The sequence below is a fragment of the Emys orbicularis genome, chromosome 1 (assembly GCF_028017835.1).
Source record: "Emys orbicularis isolate rEmyOrb1 chromosome 1, rEmyOrb1.hap1, whole genome shotgun sequence".
NCBI lineage: Eukaryota > Metazoa > Chordata > Testudines > Emydidae > Emys > Emys orbicularis.
In genome coordinates, this window is record NC_088683.1 from 122,130,947 (window position 1) to 122,149,054 (window position 18,108).

Genomic DNA, 18,108 nt, shown 5'->3' on the forward strand with positions numbered 1-18,108 from the left:
TAATATTGGGTTCCACTTCTGTCATATTGTCCTTTGCTCAGATATTCTGCATCTCTAAACAGTTATGCACAGTAAACCAAGCTACTTTCATTTATACCCCCCTGCAGTCCCACTAAAGTCAGTAACATTGGATGAGCTTTAAGACATAGGTAGTATTTGGTCCAATATCAGTTGAAAGCAAAACAATGCAGCTAGGTGAATATAAGTACTTCACATAAAGTGAATTACAAACTGATCTTCAGGAATTCTTATGCCAAGCAAATCTTAAATTCACACGTGCAAGTGTTTTTACTGAGAGAACTTGCTATAACTTTTATGCTCATCCAATCAGAGAAAAGAAATTATTCCATATCACTTATGCATCCAGTCATAATCCCAACTAACCAAAACAGTTCAAGAATATACTACTTGCAGCAAACTGTTCGTGACCCATTGCTAAAAATGTTTGTGGAACAAACTCAAAAAATAAATACAGCTGAGGAAATTGATATCTACTCATAGCTATTTCATAAGTGGGGGAAAAAGGCTAAAGGTAAATTATTGATACTCAGTTATTCACTCAACAAAAAGAAACAAATGCTGTTATAAGTACTGTTTCCTCTCAACATGTGTTTACTCACTTTCATTTAAAAAAATTGTAACATAGGTATTTAAATGCTAGGTTTGTTGAGATGAGCCCACTAAAACAACAGAAAGCTACATCCTCTGATGAGGGATGGGCCCCAGAGCTAGGACTTAACTAAATACAGGGGACAAAAAATGAAAAAAAGGGGGGAGGGACAGGGTACAGGTCATAGACACAAAAGTGGGGAACCAGAAGGGGACACCAAGCAATGAAGTTTGGACAAAACCCACTGTCCCAAGAAAAAGTCAGTGCCAAGAAAGTGAAAGGTGTCAACTTGACAGCCCTGGTGATTGAAGTCATCTTTAACCATAGAACAAGTGTATCACAGGAAGTGATATGGAACAGGTAAAGCAGTGGATAGATACTGGACATATTGCCTAGCCAGTGTTGCTCAGGTCTTTTCTGAAGGGAATCACCCCAAGAGGTGAGAGGCTAGTGTTGTCTTCAATCTTTGCCTACTCTGCTGAGACTCTCAATAAGGGTGAAAATTAGTGCCCACTGTGAAAATCATTCTTGTAGTATAGATACTAGTCCATTAGGAACTGGTCCAACGCTAACAACTAATTCCACAGAGACTGCCAAAACTGTAACAAGGAGCTCCCTCACATTTTTTCAAAATTAGCTGGGAATACATGTTGCATTCTTTAGGTAACATAATCTTCTCCTCCCCTTTCCCCCCACCCCCAATTCTATCAGTACTCATTCCCCTTTCAAAAATATCCAGAAATCCCATACACACAAACACAACCCTCTCAAAAAATATCCAGCAATTCCAGTGATCTTCCCTTCACAAATATCAATCACCTCCTTCAAGAACCTTTCAAAACACTCTATCCTTTCAACACCGTGACCACTTTGATCCAGTATCTCATGATGTGACGACACCTCATGAAGGCTCCTCTAGGTAGCTCATCTCACAGACTCAGCAGCAGTAATGGAGGCATATGGGTGTCCTGGAGCCCTTCCTGGCTGCAGCATGGCAGGCAGATTGTCTTGCAGCCTCTAGTTGTGGAGTGGCTGGTGATGGGAGAAGTGGGTGGGCTGGGTAGATGTGAGGTGGGCTTTGGGAGTTGGTTCTCTTGGTTGGCAGGTCTTCCCTAACTGTGTAAAGGGATATATTTTTACACAGCAGTGGTCAGGATTTTGTGGCTCTTAGCTGAAGCTGTATTTAAATAAATAACTTCAAAAATGCCTGTATCTCATTACCTGTTTCTGCCACACCCATTCCATTCAGCTTTGTTGCGTACGAGCACTTGAAGTCACTAGGTCAAAGAAGTAGCTAGATACAGAATCTATGCTTCTAACTGTGTAAGAAGAAGGAGCCTGAATAGAAACACTTTACCCTGAATAAGGCAGACTTGATATCCTGGTGTTTTTCTTGCTCTTTTATTATGCTGCTTCGAGTCACTGTTTTGATCAATTTTCTGTTGACAGTAAGATAATATGGAGTTAGATTAGTAATGTATATTCATTAGCAGTCAAACCATTATTACGTATTAAATTGAAGAGAAATCTAACTGTAATGAATTCCTGGACAGCAAATTATTAGGAGTTAGATCACTAAATCCCATGCAACTCTGAATATATAAGGGTTAGTTCATGCATTCTTTTCAGTAAAAAAGACCAAAAATCATCCATATATATAATATAATCCACAAAGCGTTTCTCCATTCAGGGGGTGGGGGGGAAATGGCTGCTGAGTCTTCACTTAAGACTAATAACCTGCTGAGGGAAAGTTCAAAGCACTCACCAGAAAATGATGCTGGTCAGGATGATGGTCAGGATCAAAGAAGAACTGATATGAAAATAAAAAGGCAGCAAAGCTTGAGGCAGGAGTGATTGTTGGGAGGAGGTGAACATCCTTCAAGGAGCATGTTTTGTTGTGTTGGAGAGGCATCTGAAAATGGGATAGACCATTTGGGGCACTGATATAGCTACTCCGTAGAGTCCATCTCATGACTCTTCCCCTGTTTGTGCTACACACATAGACAACCATGTACAATTTCCTCATATCTAGTTTGTCTCCATTTTCCTTTTGGAGCCAAAAAGCACCAGCTTTTCTGTAGAGGTGCCCTTCAAGGAGAGGATTTTGCCATCATTTGTATATAATTTCATGTCAGTATTTGAGGAATTAATGGCTCATCCTTGGTGTACCTGGAGTAACAAATCAGTCAGCGTGTATTCACATATCAGATACCCAGATAAATCCCTGATGGACAATAGCATCATAATACAGTATTATTCTTATGTTGTGGTACCTTGAGTGCTGAATACAAGAGCCGTATAACACATATATTTGGGTGCAAGTCTGTACTCAGTTACTGTGTTGGAAAATAGAGTTCAATGGGGAAGACTCCCATTGACTTCTATGGGCATAGGATTGGTGCCATGAATGACTAAATGCCATTGACGCAACCCCACCTCAAACCTCACTGCATGAGTGGAAGAATAGTATGAGCGTATGCATGAGTCTAACATGTATCTGTTTGAGTGGCTGTTCAAAATCCTGACTTCCAGAGATTCTGCCAAACCACATACTAATTTGGTTATTTTTAAAATTAATGTCTGGTGCGCAAGACTGAGTGTGTAACCACTGAGATGGAGTCATATTGGTATCAATACATACTAGGAGAAATCAGAGTGCTGCAGGGAGAAGTCTGTTACAGAATTCCTAGAAGGAAAGGAATTACCCACATGTTGCTATACCTCCATTATTAACAATGTTATTAAATCGGTAGCAGAGTGTTGCCTAAAGTTGACCCATTAGTACACTCATACTAGTTTTTCACTGGTGTAACTGAGAAGACAGTCAGTAATGTTTGAATAGTGCTTTGAGATCCTCATTTAGATGGTCCTACAGAACTACAAAGAAATATTAACTTCTATGGAGATACACCTATCTCATAGAGCTGGAAGGGACCTCGAAAGGTCATTGAGTCCAGCCCCCTCCCTGCCTTCACTAGCAGGACCAAGTACTGATTTTTGCCCCAGATCCCTAACTGGCCCTCTCAAGGATTGAACTCACAACCCTGGGTTTAGCAGGCCAATGCTTGAACCACTGAGCTATCCCTTCCCCTGCTTCCTATGCTTAGCGGTACTATAGCTTGGCACGGGCAAAGGTGGCTGTAAACCACTTTTGCACTGCCCTGATCCACCAGAGCTACTGCAAGGCTGGTCAAGACCCCAGTCTAATTTAGAGAATCCTTTGAGCTGCTGTAGATTATATCGTATGCCTCCAAGATCACTTTGGTTGGTTGGAAATCACTGTACTACAGCATGTTCCTGGCAACCCCCTTATGCTAGTGGTGGTTGGGAGGAGATAGAGTAGATCCAGCTATGCCAGGTGGCTACTGGGGCTGGCTTTATGGCACTGGTATGCAACCAAAACAATTCGGATCATGGGCCAGGATGTCATCCATTATTTATAACTGAGATATACCCACTACTATTGCAGAGGAATATCTCACTTTAACGAAAAGAGTAATATACATTGGAGATAAGCAACACTTATGGGATGGATGCACAGGTAAAATAGCTAAAAATCAACACAAGCCCTCTGTGATTTTTGTTGATGCTAGACAAAACAGCAGTAATACTATACATATAAATCAGGAAACATTGTAAAATCACCTTTAATTGTATTCCCTCTACTGTTTCCAAAAGAAACAATGATTTTCAGCTAAAACCCTGTAAGTGTTAATTTTTAGTACCTCTCTGCTTATGAGTAAATGCATTGTAAAGCTGTTAAAAATCTTTAAAAATTATTTGTGAAGTGATCAAGGGGAAAAAGGGAGGAGGTGTTGCCTTATATATTAAAAATGTACACACTTGGACTGAGGTAGAGATGGACATAGGAGATGGAAGTGTTGAGAGTCTCTGGGTTAGGCTAAAAGGGGTAAAAAACAAGGGTGATGTCATGCTAGGAGTCTATTACAGGCCACCTAACCAGGTGGAAGAGGAGGATGAGGCTTTTTTTAAACAACTAACAAAATCATCCAAAGCCCAAGATTTGGTGGTGATGGGGGACTTCAACTATCCGGATATATGTTGGGAAAATAACACAGCGGGGCACAGACTATCCAACAAATTCTTGGACTGCATTGTAGACAACTTTTTATTTCAGAAGGTTGAAAAAGCTACTAGGGGGGAAGCTGTTCTAGACTTGATTTTAACAAATAGGGAGGAACTCGTTGAGAATTTGAAAGTAGAAGGCAGCTTGGGTGAAAGTGATCATGAAATCATAGAGTTTGCAATTCTAAGGAAGGGTAGAAGGGAGAACAGCAAAATAGAGACAATGGATTTCAGGAAGGCGGATTTTGGTAAGCTCAGAGAGCTGATAGGTAAGGTCCCATGGGAATCAAGACTGAGGGGAAAAACAACTGAGGAGAGTTGGCAGTTTTTCAAAGGGACACTATTAAGGGCCCAAAAGCAAGCTATTCCGCTGGTTAGGAAAGATAGAAAATGTGGCAAAAGACCATCTTGGCTTAGCCACGAGATCTTGCATGATCTAAAAAATAAAAAGGAGTCATATAAAAAATGGAAACTAGGACAGATTACAAAGGATGAATATAGGCAAACAACACAGGAATGCAGGGGCAAGATTAGAAAGGCAAAGGCACAAAATGAGCTCAAACTAGCTACGGGAATAAAGGGAAACAAGAAGACTTTTTATCAATACATTAGAAGCAAGAGGAAGACCAAAGACAGGGTAGGCCCACTGCTTAGTGAAGAGGGAGAAACAGTAACAGGAAACTTGGAAATGGCAGAGATGCTTAATGACTTCTTTGTTTCGGTCTTCACCAAGAAGTCTGAAGGAATGCCTAACATAGTGAATGCTAATGGGAAGGGGGTAGGTTTAGCAGATAAAATAAAAAAAGAACAAGTTAAAAATCACTTAGAAAAGTTAGATGCCTGCAAGTCACCAGGGCCTGATGAAATGCATCCTAGAATACTCAAGGAGCTAATAGAGGAGGTATCTGAGCCTCTAGCTATTATCTTTGGAAAATCATGGGAGACGGGAGAGATTCCAGAAGACTGGAAAAGGGCAAATATAGTGCCCATCTATAAAAAGGGAAATAAAAACAACCCAGGAAACTACAGACCAGTTAGATTAACTTCTGTGCCAGGGAAGATAATGGAGCAAGTAATTAAGGAAATCATCTGCAAACACTTGGAAGGTGGTAAGGTGATAGGGAACAGCCAGCATGGATTTGTAAAGAACAAATCATGTCAAACCAATCTGATAGCTTTCTTCGATAGGATAACGAGTCTTGTGGATAAGGGAGAAGCTGTGGATGTGGTATACCTAGACTTTAGTAAGGCATTTGATACGGTCTCACATGATATTCTTATCGATAAACTAGGCAAATACAATTTAGATGGGGCTACTATAAGGTGGGTGCATAACTGGCTGGATAACCGTACTCAGAGAGTTGTTATTAATGGTTCCCAATCCTGCTGGAAAGGCATAACGAGTGGGGTTCCGCAGGGGTCTGTTTTGGGACCGGTTCTGTTCAATATCTTCATTAACGACTTAGATATTGGCATAGAAAGTATGCTTATTAAGTTTGCGGATGATACCAAACTGGGAGGGATTGCAACTGCTTTGGAGGACAGGGTCATAATTCAAAATGATCTGGACAAATTGGAGAAATGGTCTGAGTTAAACAGGATGAAGTTTAACAAAGACAAATGCAAAGTGCTCCACTTAGGAAGAAAAAATCAGTTTCACACATACAGAATGGGAAGAGACTGTCTAGGAAGGAGTACGGCAGAAAGGGATCTAGGGGTTATAGTGGACCACAAGCTAAATATGAGTCAACAGTGTGATGCTGTTGCAAAAAAAGCAAACGTGATTCTGGGATGTATTAACAGGTGTGTTGTGAGCAAGACACGAGAAGTCATTCTTCCGCTCTACTCTGCACTGGTTAGACCTCAGCTGGAGTATTGTGTCCAGTTCTGGGCACCGCATTTCAAGAAAGATGTGGAGAAATTGGAAAGGGTCCAGAGAAGAGCAACAAGAATGATTAAAGGTCTTGAGAACATAACCTATGAAGGAAGGCTGAAAGCATTGGGTTTGTTTAGTTTGGAAAAGAGAAGACTGAGGGGGGACATGATAGCAGTTTTCAGGTATCTAAAAGGGTGTCATAACGAGGAGGGAGAAAACTTGTTCACCTTAGCCTCTAAGGATAGAACAAGAAGCAATGGGTTTAAACTGCAGCAAGGGAGGTCTAGGTTGGACATTAGGGAAAAGTTCCTAACTGTCAGGGTGGTTAAACACTGGAATAAATTGCCTAGGGAGGTTGTGGAATCTCCATCTCTGGAGATATTTAAGAGTAGGTTAGATAAATGTCTATCAGGGATGGTCTAGACAGTATTTGGTCCTGCCATGCGGGCAGGGGACTGGACTCGATGACCTCTCGAGGTCCCTTCCAGTCCTAGAATCTATGAATCTATGAATCAAATAAGAGTGTATTTTCATGTCTGCATTTCACTGATGAAATGCTCAATAACTTTCTTTCATTATTTTCTTTGTGGAGTTGTTTCAACTTCTCTTACTGGCCTTTTTTCTTAAATATTTTCCTCCCCTTGAAATTATTCCTTGTTTCCTTGCTGTGTCTCTGACAGACCCTCCTCCATCTTACTACTAAGGCCTGCCATCAAAACCAGTTGAGCAGCTTCTACCAAGCCTAATGATTTTGCCTAACAATGGTACGCAAATAGGATATGAACATACATGGGAAAGAACAGGAGCATTGGCTACTGTTTTGGTTCTCCAGCTCAGCAAAGCACTAAAGTATATGCTTCACCTTAAGCACATCTGTAAGTCCAACCCTATCTAGCAAAGCTCTTACACATGTTTAAGTACTTGTGAATGGACATATCAAGTGCTTTTCTCAGTCAGAGCCTAGAGAAAGAGGCTGAATCAGCATTCATTCTATTTCTTGATTCTAGTCCCAGTTCTCACACTGACTTCACCTTAACCAAGTCATGTTAATATCTCTCTCTCTCTCTCTCTCTCTCTCTCTCTCTGTGTGTGTGTGTGTGTGTGTGTGTGTGTGTGTGTATATATATATAATGGTTTTTGTTGTTCTCATTGTATAACCAAAAGAACTGCTAATACCTTTTTAAATGACTTTTACACTTCAATGTTTTCCCAACCTCTTCTCTTCCTAAACTGAGGGAGTGAGTGACTGCTACAGGGAGAAAAAGCCTGCTTTATCTTCAGTATCTTGAAAATGAATTTGATTTTGTTCAAGTGGCTGTTAAAGATGTTTCCAGAGGCTCCATTTTTGGGCTGCCTTTTGGTGGAGACAAATCCCTATCAATAAATACTTTTTGTATTTAAAAATAAATCTTTGTTCCTGTTTGTGCCTTAAGCAGAGAGATTGTATCTATGCTTTAAAAAACAACAACAAATATAGTACAGAGATGGCACACTGCATAGTTATTTCATCAGGCATAGATATTTGCTAGTACTTTATTATATTACCCTGATCATCCAAATATTCATGGATTCAATGAGATTACTCACATATGTAAGGTTACTCAAGTGCATAAGTATTTGCAGGATTGGAGCCCTAGCTCTTCTGTATAAAACCCTGCTTCATTCCAAAAATTGCACAGGACCTGAAAATATGGAAACAAATTTCCACATAACCAAACAATTCTGTCTGACTTGGTCTCTGTGTGGTTTTTTGACTTGTGTTTAAAAAGGTTTCCTCTGATTTTATTTTCATACGGCGGCACTAAAAATCAAATCTCGTAGGCTTCAGACTGTAGTTGGAGAAGCCTATTAGGATTCTTAACATTCCAAGTCACTTTCTGAACAGATTGCACCAGCTAGTTGATGAAACTTGAGCTAATTACACTAATGTTGACAAATGCACTGGCGCGCGCGCACACACGCACACACACACACACACACTCAAAACATGTCACATTTTCAAAAAAATTACACCTCTTCAAAAGATGCTAAATAGATTCAGTGATTTGTGGATATAGCAGAGCTATTTATGCAAAGACGGCTTTGGGGGGGAAATTGTTGATTTAAAAGTATGCAACATAGTCCTTCCACTGGCCACTTGCAAATTAAATGTTAACAAAAAATGTTTAGGATATTAGAACATAGTCCTAATTGATTCACTAAGGGTTAAAGTCAACTATGTGCAAAGTAGGGCACATGAGTTTCATCAGTGGCCCCAGGGCAGTTTGGAAACACCAATCTCTCAAAACTGGCCATTATTTCAGGGACTTTGTTTATGCCAACAACTTTTTGAGTAAATCACACACCTGATTGCCTCAGAAACCTGCGCCACATAATCCCCACGGTCAACTTGCCAACACCAAACTGTGAGCTATGGACCTGTAGCAGTCAGAAGTAGCCAGCTTCCAGATGGTTGTAGCAACCCACTTCTGGACTGGCATGACCTCCATCATGCATTTGTCCTGGCACTGGAGGGTCAGGGCAAGCTGCTCACCAAACTCCAGAAATGTCACTTTCTTCATATGAAAGTTCTGGAGTCACTGCTGGTCATCCCAAGTCCACACGATGAGGCGATCCCATCAATCTATGCTTGTGGCCCAGCTCCAGAAGTGCCAGTCTATATGGGGGCATCAACAGCTATCCTAAGAGTTGTGAGGAGCATCAATCTGTTGGGGTCTGCCACATCTGTGTTACCTGCCTATATTTAGGGCACCCCACCTATACCCTACCGAGGGCTCAAGGCATGACCCAGTCAATTTAGGTACCCCCATCCTTTCCCTACCAAGGGTTCAGGATGTAAAGCACCTATCCTTGCCCATGGGACGGAGGAAGAAACCTGGTCAATTTAAGTACCCATCCTTTCCCACGGGGCTCAGGGCTCTATGGTAAAAGAGCCTTACACAGCTGTGCTCTAAACATCTATTTATTAGCAACACACACCGAATAAATATACCAAGCAAATCTCTCATGCTCACCCCTCCCAATATACAGACAAATTTACCTGATGGCCAATCAGGATCCACTCATCTGGGGGGTCCCGGTGATGTCTCTACACGTCACGGTCGTGCAGAGGGGTCAGAGTTCCAGCATCTTGAAGTTGAACTGCAGTCCGGAGATGGTTCCCAAAGAGCATTGTTTTTCATTTACTTTATATAGGTAAAGCTAACTACCTCCTTCAAATTTACTAAACCTATCACATTGTCCCACACTCTTAAATAACAAAAATGTTAACCAATTACACACTGGCACCTGTGTGTCCTCCTTCCTGCCCAAGTTTTTTACATTTTATCTTTCATGCCCAAATTGTAACTTAGTTGTGACCTTCTCTATTTATGCAGATGGTCAGCATAAAAACGCTGGTCAGAGCTTATCTTACCATTTGTTGAGTCTCTTTCTGTATCCTTTCTAATTTCCCAGCACCTGGGTGTCTCTACCTGGTGGTTATAAGACTCGTTAGGACATTCCTGAGGCTAGGTCTACACTACCCGCCTGAATCGGCGGGTAGAAATCGACCTCTCGGGGATCGATTTATCGCGTCCCGTCGGGACGCGACAATCGATCCCTGAATCGACGGTCTTACTCCACCAGCGAAGGTGGGAGTAAGCGCCGTCGACAGGAAGCCGCAGAGGTCGATTTTGCCACCGTCCCTACAGCGGGGTAAGTCGGCTGCGATACGTCGAATTCAGCTACGCTATTCGCGTAGCTGAATTTGCATATCTTAAATCGACCCCCCCCTGTAGTGAAGACGTAGCCTGAGATGGGGGTGCTTTATCAGCAGCATAACGTTTTTTGTTTGTTTGTTTTCAATTTTAGTGGTGAACTCCCTGAGTTTTACCCCAGGCTGCCTTAATATGGGGGTGGGAGTAGATCAGGTCTCAGGCCAACATCTGTGTCGTTCTCCTCCTCCTCCTCCTCCTCCAACAGGTACCATTGGAAGGTCAGAAAATATCACCAATATGTCCACCAGCATCTCATGGATGCTCTGCCCGTGTCTTGAAACAGGAGTGAAAGTGCAAGCAGGAAAAGTTCTTCAAATAGTGCCTCACCTATGTTGCTGGCTCCAGGTGCCAGGAGCATGCAGACCCAAAAGATAGCTTGGCTGGATACATTGGTGTGCTGAGACAACTTCCAATAAAGTGCCATGGGATGGACAGTCAAGTTTTCCCACAGTGCACCATGAACCAAGGGCCAGAGAAGCTACAGCTGGGGAGGGCGCTAGGAGGCTTGGGATAGGCTGGCTGGACTCTGATTTGAATATTGTAGTGTGGATTCATGAGCATGGGTGTGAGACCTGGGTCCAGAAATTGTAAATCTAGGGTCGCTAATCAGTGTGGACACTCAAATGTGTGCTTTTAGCACTGAGTCTGAGGACTCAAGTCCCACAGACCCTGGGTTTATGTTGCAGTGAGACATACCCGTGAAGATAGGGATTCAAACAGGCCTCAATAAAATGGTTCTGCTGTGTTTGGCAGTGGCAGCTTTTTAGTGTGCATGCAGAGGGCTCTGCACAGGCTCCCTGTTTACAGTGGAGCAAGGCTCCAGACACTACCACATAGCCCAGTGTAGAGGGACTTGAGAATGAAGTCCTGCTCAGCATCCACAATTACAGGAACCACAGACTCCTGCAGTCCCCAATTCTATTCTCAGTTAAACTAGCATAAATCAAGAGTAACTGCTTTGAATGCAATGGAATTATACTGAAGTGAGAGAAGAATTCAGAGGCAGCAACTCCTCTGCACTTCCTAGATTGAAGAGCATCTGTGGATAGGATTATGAGCTGTCAATGAGCTGAGGTTGTATTTCAGCTCTGCTCAACTTTCATGTATACACATTTGTTTAAATTCCCTGGCAGAACTGCATTGAAGTCTATATGGTTCTATACCTGTTTAAACCAAGGCTGAATTTAGTCATATACTTCTTGACAATAATCTTTCAGATTGTGAATGCATATTGAAAAACTAAGGGGGCAAATTATAAGAATATCAAGATATAAAGACAGACATGTTATTTAAGGTAAAACTTTACAAAAACCAAAAGTTGGAAAACATGGATATGCAATCTGATCAACCTTAACTCTATCCAAACTCTTTACTCAAAGAACACCCAGAAATGCTCTACTAATTGCTGCATACTTTTAATCTCAAATTATACATATATTTCTCAATGCCATCAGTATTACCATGTGGCATGAAGGCCACCTGTCATTTAAAGACTTACCATACCTCAGAGAGAAACATTTTTTTTTTTTAATATTCCAGGATTTACTTAATAGTTTTGACCTTTCAGGCAATTGTCCTTATCCATCATTACAGTACATAATCAATCATATCATACTCAGTTATCTATAAAATATGTATTAGCAAGGGAGGAGGAGGTTTATGTTCCATAGTTTCTCTAGGGATTTATATTGAAACAGCTTAGGAAGTAGTATTAACTAGGGAAAAGAAGCAGAATTTTGCTCCAAATCAAACTCATGTAAATCCAGATTAACTCTGTTGGTTTCAGTGGAGGTACTTTTGAATTTATGCTGGTGTAATTGAGAGAATATTCACTGATTGATTTTTAATTCATTTATTTATTTGGACTTTTGTAACTTATAATAAGAGGGTTCCACTGCTTCAGGCACCCATTCAAACCTTTTAAAAATACACAAAATAAACAAACAACCTCATCAATTTCACCAAGAGCATTTGAGTAGCTAAGCAATAAACATAAATATGGTAGACATTATTTGACCTCTCACTCACACAATATGGATCAAAGAGAAAGGGTAGTCCAGTGATTAGGTTACTAGCCTGGGAGTTGGAAGACCCGGGTGTAATTCTCTGCTCTGCAACAGGCTTCTTGTGTGACTTTGGGCAAGGTACTTAGGCACAGATCCTTAAAGGTATCTATCAGTGGAAGTTAGGAGCCCAAATACCTTTGAGAATCTGGGCCTTAGTCTTTTCTGTCTCAGTTCCCTATCTATGCAATGGTGATGATAGCACTTACCTACCTCATAGGCTGCTATGAAGATAAATGCATTAAGGATTGTGAAGTACCTTAGATAGGATAGGCAAACAACTTCAACAAAAAACGTCCACCTAAGATCAAAAATGTCAATTGTCTGTCTAAAAATCTTAAAAACTTTACAGTTTATTAGGGTCATGTGCCCATGCACACTGTGCAACCAAAGTAACAGAACACAAGGGGAAAATACAAATCACACATAAAAAAGGAACTAGACTAAACACAATATACAATATGGATGGTTTTCCTGCCGTTATTTGCAATTTTTACTTAACTGAAATAGGCCCATTTTCCCAGTCTCTATAAAGGATAATGATAATTCCCTCACTTATCCGAACTTCACAGTATCCTCTCTCCTCTTGACATTTTGGGTAATTGAGGTTATCCATAGCCAGTATTGCTATGCTACTAAATAGATCAACACTAGCTGTTTCAGGACACACAGCATGAAATGGTTAGCATGAAAGAAAGGTGAGATATAAACACACAACTCAGTTTTGTAAGGCAAGTTTTGCACAGCTCTAGTTCAAATTCTTTAAAATATTCATGTGTCCCCTTGATGTTATATTGAAGCAGGAGCCAGGCATAATATTAGCAACTGAGTTACTGTTCTCCACTGAAGCTACTGAGCAGTAGGGGAACACGGAAACATTCTTTGAAATGCAGGTATTATGTTGGAACATCAGCACTTCAATAAGGACGTACCATGTGCGTGGGTGTGTAACTGAGGTGAGTTTAAAAGTCTAAAGATGGGCTCTGGCTTTTTTGCCGCCCCAGGCCAGAGCGCCGGGGGGAGGGCGGTGAGCCCCGGCCGGGGCTCCGCTCTCCCCCCGGCGGCCAGAGCGCAGGGGGCAAGGCGGCGAGAGGGCAGCGAGCCCCGGCCGGGGCTTGCCGCTCTCCCCCCAGCGGCCGGGGGGAGGGCGCCGGGGGGGGAGGGCGGCCAGAGCGCCGGGGGGAGGGCGGCAAGCTTGGTGGGCTGGTGCCTGGAGCCGGCCCTGGGCAGAACCATGAACTGCAGGTCTAGATTTGATTTAAAACCTCCTTGAAGTTTGGGGATATTTATGTTCAGATTCTGGGTCAGTCCAGCTATACTAAGGCACAAAGTACAGACCCAAATGCAAAGTTTCCCAGAGTTCAGGAGAGCTTGGATCTGGGCTTTCACTTCAAATCCAGTTCTTATTTAAAGCAGTTAACGTATTGTGAATAAGGCCGGGCAAAATTTTCCCATCAAACTGCATTTAGACAGAAAGTGAGGTTTTTAACAAAGTTTATATTTTGGAAAAAGTGTCTGCTTCTAATGGAAAACTTCTAGTTTTTAATCCGGAAAAAATGAAAACCAAAAATTTTGTAGCTGAAAACTTTTGGTTTCCATTTTTTCTTACAAAAAGTGGGCATTTAAAGAACATTTTCTAACCATCTCTATTGGAAGATCTTCAGAGCAGAAGTTTCTCTTTTATCTGTTTTCTGGGGGTGCCATTAAAATAATAAACATTATTCTAAGTGCAGATATTTTTTGAGGGAGGGTTATTTTTTAGTGTTCTATTTTAAAATTTAATGCAGATTTAATTATGGGAATTCATGCATTCAGTTGGAGTTAATTGTGCTGCCAGGTTTGAAAAAAAATAATTTATTTATTTAACTTTGATTATTTTGATTTTTTTCCTTTTGTAGGAAATGTGACCAACCAATATAGTGTCATTACTTATAAGCATGAAAATAAGGGGGCTGATTCTCTACTGCATTGCATCTTGTGTAGTCATTTACACCAGTATACAGTGTTATCAAATCAGACTTGGGAACCTTGTACACCTACTTTTCACTTCCTTTGCACAAGGTGTAAAGGCAGTGGAAAATCAGCTTATAGGTGCTTATCATTTACATAGAAATAATGCAAAGAAAGGAGAAGGCATCTCTTACAAATTTGAGGTGGTGGTAGGATTTTGGGTGGGAGGGCGGGTTTGAGAACTTAAAATTTCACCAGTCTGTGACAGTCTGTACCCTTTTACAAGACTATTATACATTTTATACAAAGTATGCCTGTAAGATACCATTTGAAAACTCATAATTTGCTGATCATTATTGTGCTGGTAAAATGTGTGGCATCATTGTATGTAAAATTATAAAATTCTATTGTATAAGACATGTTCCAAGTCTAGGGAAACAGCTTCAAACCCCAGAGACAAATGGCTAGCCAGCACTTCAGCCTTTTTCAGCATAATCAAATGGACTATCACCTGGCTAAGTGGCCATTCTTTGGGAGAAAAAAGGGTGTGAGTGAGAAATTTACATGTTGGCAAAGAAATAGCTGCAACTTCCCATTCCATAGTCTTGCTCTCACCTGAACTGCAGCTGAAGATGGTTCTCAAAGAAGAGAAATGCTATAAAAGATGGAATTTTTACAGGGTCTCAATGTTATTAAATGAAGTGCATTCTATAGGGAAGAAAATCCCACTCAGGATTGAAGAAATGTTAAAATCGTATAGTATTTTGTTATGATGATCAGTTAGTGTTGCCAGCTCATGCATTTTTATCATGAGTGTCTCAATATTTGATAGTTTTCTTAAAGTCCTAGCTCCAAAAGTTAGGCGAATACTTAAGAATCTCTGCCTCCCTCTTTCTAAAAAAAATAAAATAAAAGTTTCTAGCCTTCATGGTTGCAGAGAAAACCTTGAAAATGTGATCTGAGTATGATCTAAAGGCTCAAAAATCAAATAAAAAGAACCCCAAATGTATTATCTCATATTTTAAGCCAATCTCGTTAATTTCAGGGACCTGATTCATGATTTTTGAATGATTGGGGTTGTTACTATTGCAGTGGCTGGAGGGGAATTAGGAGTTAAGGTCAGGCCCTTTGGCAGAGGTACACTGTAGCATGGAGGACCAGGTCTCACGTAACAGCAGGTGTAGAGACCAGCAAGAGAGAAGAATTAGAAAGGTTTGGAACGTTAGCCATGCAGGCTGAGTGTAGGGAAGAGGAGTCAAAAATAATTCCTTACCTAGTTAACACAGTCACTTGTTAAAAAAGGGAAGAATTTAAAATCTTTTGTTTTGCACCACTTGTGCTGGTTTTGTTTTTTTGTTTTGTTTTTCCCTGTGGTTCTCTTGGCTTATATATTAAAATAGGCTAATTGCTTTTACTTTTATTTTGGGTCAATTTTACTTTCAGGTTTCATGCATCAGCAAAATGTTGCAATGTTTGGTTTGCAAACACTGATGGAGAAAGTTTATGTACTTAAACATATTTCCATTGGATTTTTTTATAAGCCCTAACATTTATGTAGGTCTTGGGTTTTGTGAAAGCTCATTTTGGGGATAAATTTGACCTCACTGTATCCATCTAGACAAACAATATGCATCATGAGAAGCACACAAAAATATACAAGAGGATAAATTAATGTTTTTAAAAACAGCATTCATATATATATATATATATATACACACACTCTTGTATAAATTATTATACATCAGTTAAGCCCTGTGTCCTGACCATAAATGTATTTTAATGTTTAGTGACAAGGAAAGGCAGTCACTTCAAAGGATTTGACATTTATAAGCAACCAAAGGACTTTCTGTCATCTTCTATTTATTCATTCAATAGACTAAAAGAGCCATGCTGCTTTCTTTAGGGCAGCAGTCGATGCATCTATGTCAAATCGTACTTCTAATTTACGCAACCCTGGTGTCTGTCTCTCTTGCTCCTTTTTCTTTCTCTTCCTTCTTCATATCACCAAACAACTTTTGTGTGACTATTAATGGCAAGGAGTATCACATTGGGAATACCCTAGTCTGGACTCCTACTCTGAAAAGATTAGAGGAGTTTGGGTTTGCTCCTGATCCTACTGAAGTCTGTGGCACAACCCCATCAGCAGAAGCAGATTCGCTGTCAAGACAAAAATCACATATGCTATGTATATAATCTTATATTATTAAGGCCTGATTTTGAGAGGTTCTGGGTGCCACTAAGATGAATAATTAATTTTAAAATATAATATTTATGGTATTTGTTTACTTCCTGCATTTTATCCTGTTTGTTCTGTAACCGTAGTCATTTCACGTGTGGGGTTCAAAGTACAGCATAGGCAATCTTTTATTTTTAAAAAAGAGCTATTCTTTTTTTAAAAAATCACATGCATTTTTGTGCATATTTGATTTTGTGGAACATGTTTTTAACTAATCGTCCCTGCTTAGCAATGTTCCTTTAACTGGCTAGTCAGCTTTGCTACAGCGGAGAATGGTAAGTAGTGGATTTTTCCATACCAAAATAAAAAAACGAACTTGCCCCATTTTGAAGTGGAGACTTCAAAAGCGCTTTCTGTAACAAATAAAACAAAAAGTCTCACTCAACAGAACTATATTTCATGTTTTAAACAGCATAACTAGCACATTTTTAGAAGCCCCATGACATTCCAGCTTATATACAAATAAAAAGGCTTCTTTGAGCCAAAAAGCTTTATGATGTTTTTTTAAAACTTACAGTAGTGGGTGTAAGAGAAGCAGGAAAAACAATAATATTTCTGCCACTCCCTGGTTGGCCCTAGAGATGGGGACCCGCAAAGGTAACAGAAATCCATCTTTCTGTCACCTCATCCTTCCTTGGGTTCTGTACTGAGCCCAGCTCATCCAGGCCTGAGCTTTGGGTTTCTGTTTTAGTGTTGTTCTCTGTTAGGTGTATTTAAACTCTGTTCGGTAGTTTTGGCTGGAACATAACACAGAGCTCCCTACCTTCTGCCAAGCAAAGAGGATCAGGGAGTGCTGAGCTAGTACTGGGCCCTGGCACAAATTAAGCAATGGTTCCCTGCCCAGTATTTGAGGAATTGCTTGTTTTCCTTCTCCTCTCTCACTGCTGCTATTGCTGCCTGCTTCCTTCTCAGTGCAGTGTTGTGGGGAACCAGGAAAGGGAGCTGAAAGGGAGGCACAGAGAGTTGCACAGGTGACATATCAAGGACCTGGTGAGTAGGGAGAAGAGAATATACTGTTGCGAATCACTCCTTCAACCGTAGTCCCAAAGGAAGGAATAAGATATTAATGAAGATCAATGTGGATGATTACTTTTTGGGTCCTGCAAAGGGGGAATAAGAGGGAGTAAGGAGGAATAAGGGGCCTGTGAGAATGAAACCCTAAGGGGCATGTTGGGAGTTGGTGGTCTGGAGAACTAGGAGTTCAAGCCTCCTACAAGTTTTGAGTCACCTATGCCCCTCTTGCATCTATTGTAGCACTAACAAGCACATAGAAATGGACATGCCAGCCCACAATAGATCAATAATCTATGTAGTCCTGCTGCCAACAGTGAACAGAACTTAATGCTTCAGAGCATGGTGAAAAAATTACTATACACTGTGGACACTTGTGCAGTACCATACCACAGAGGTCGAAAATTTCCAGAGAATACATATGTTTCCTTTCAGAATAAATTATTTCAATGGAAAATTAGCATATTGCTTTAAAACAACCAAAAAAGCAACATTGTCAGGTCTTTATTATGCCAACT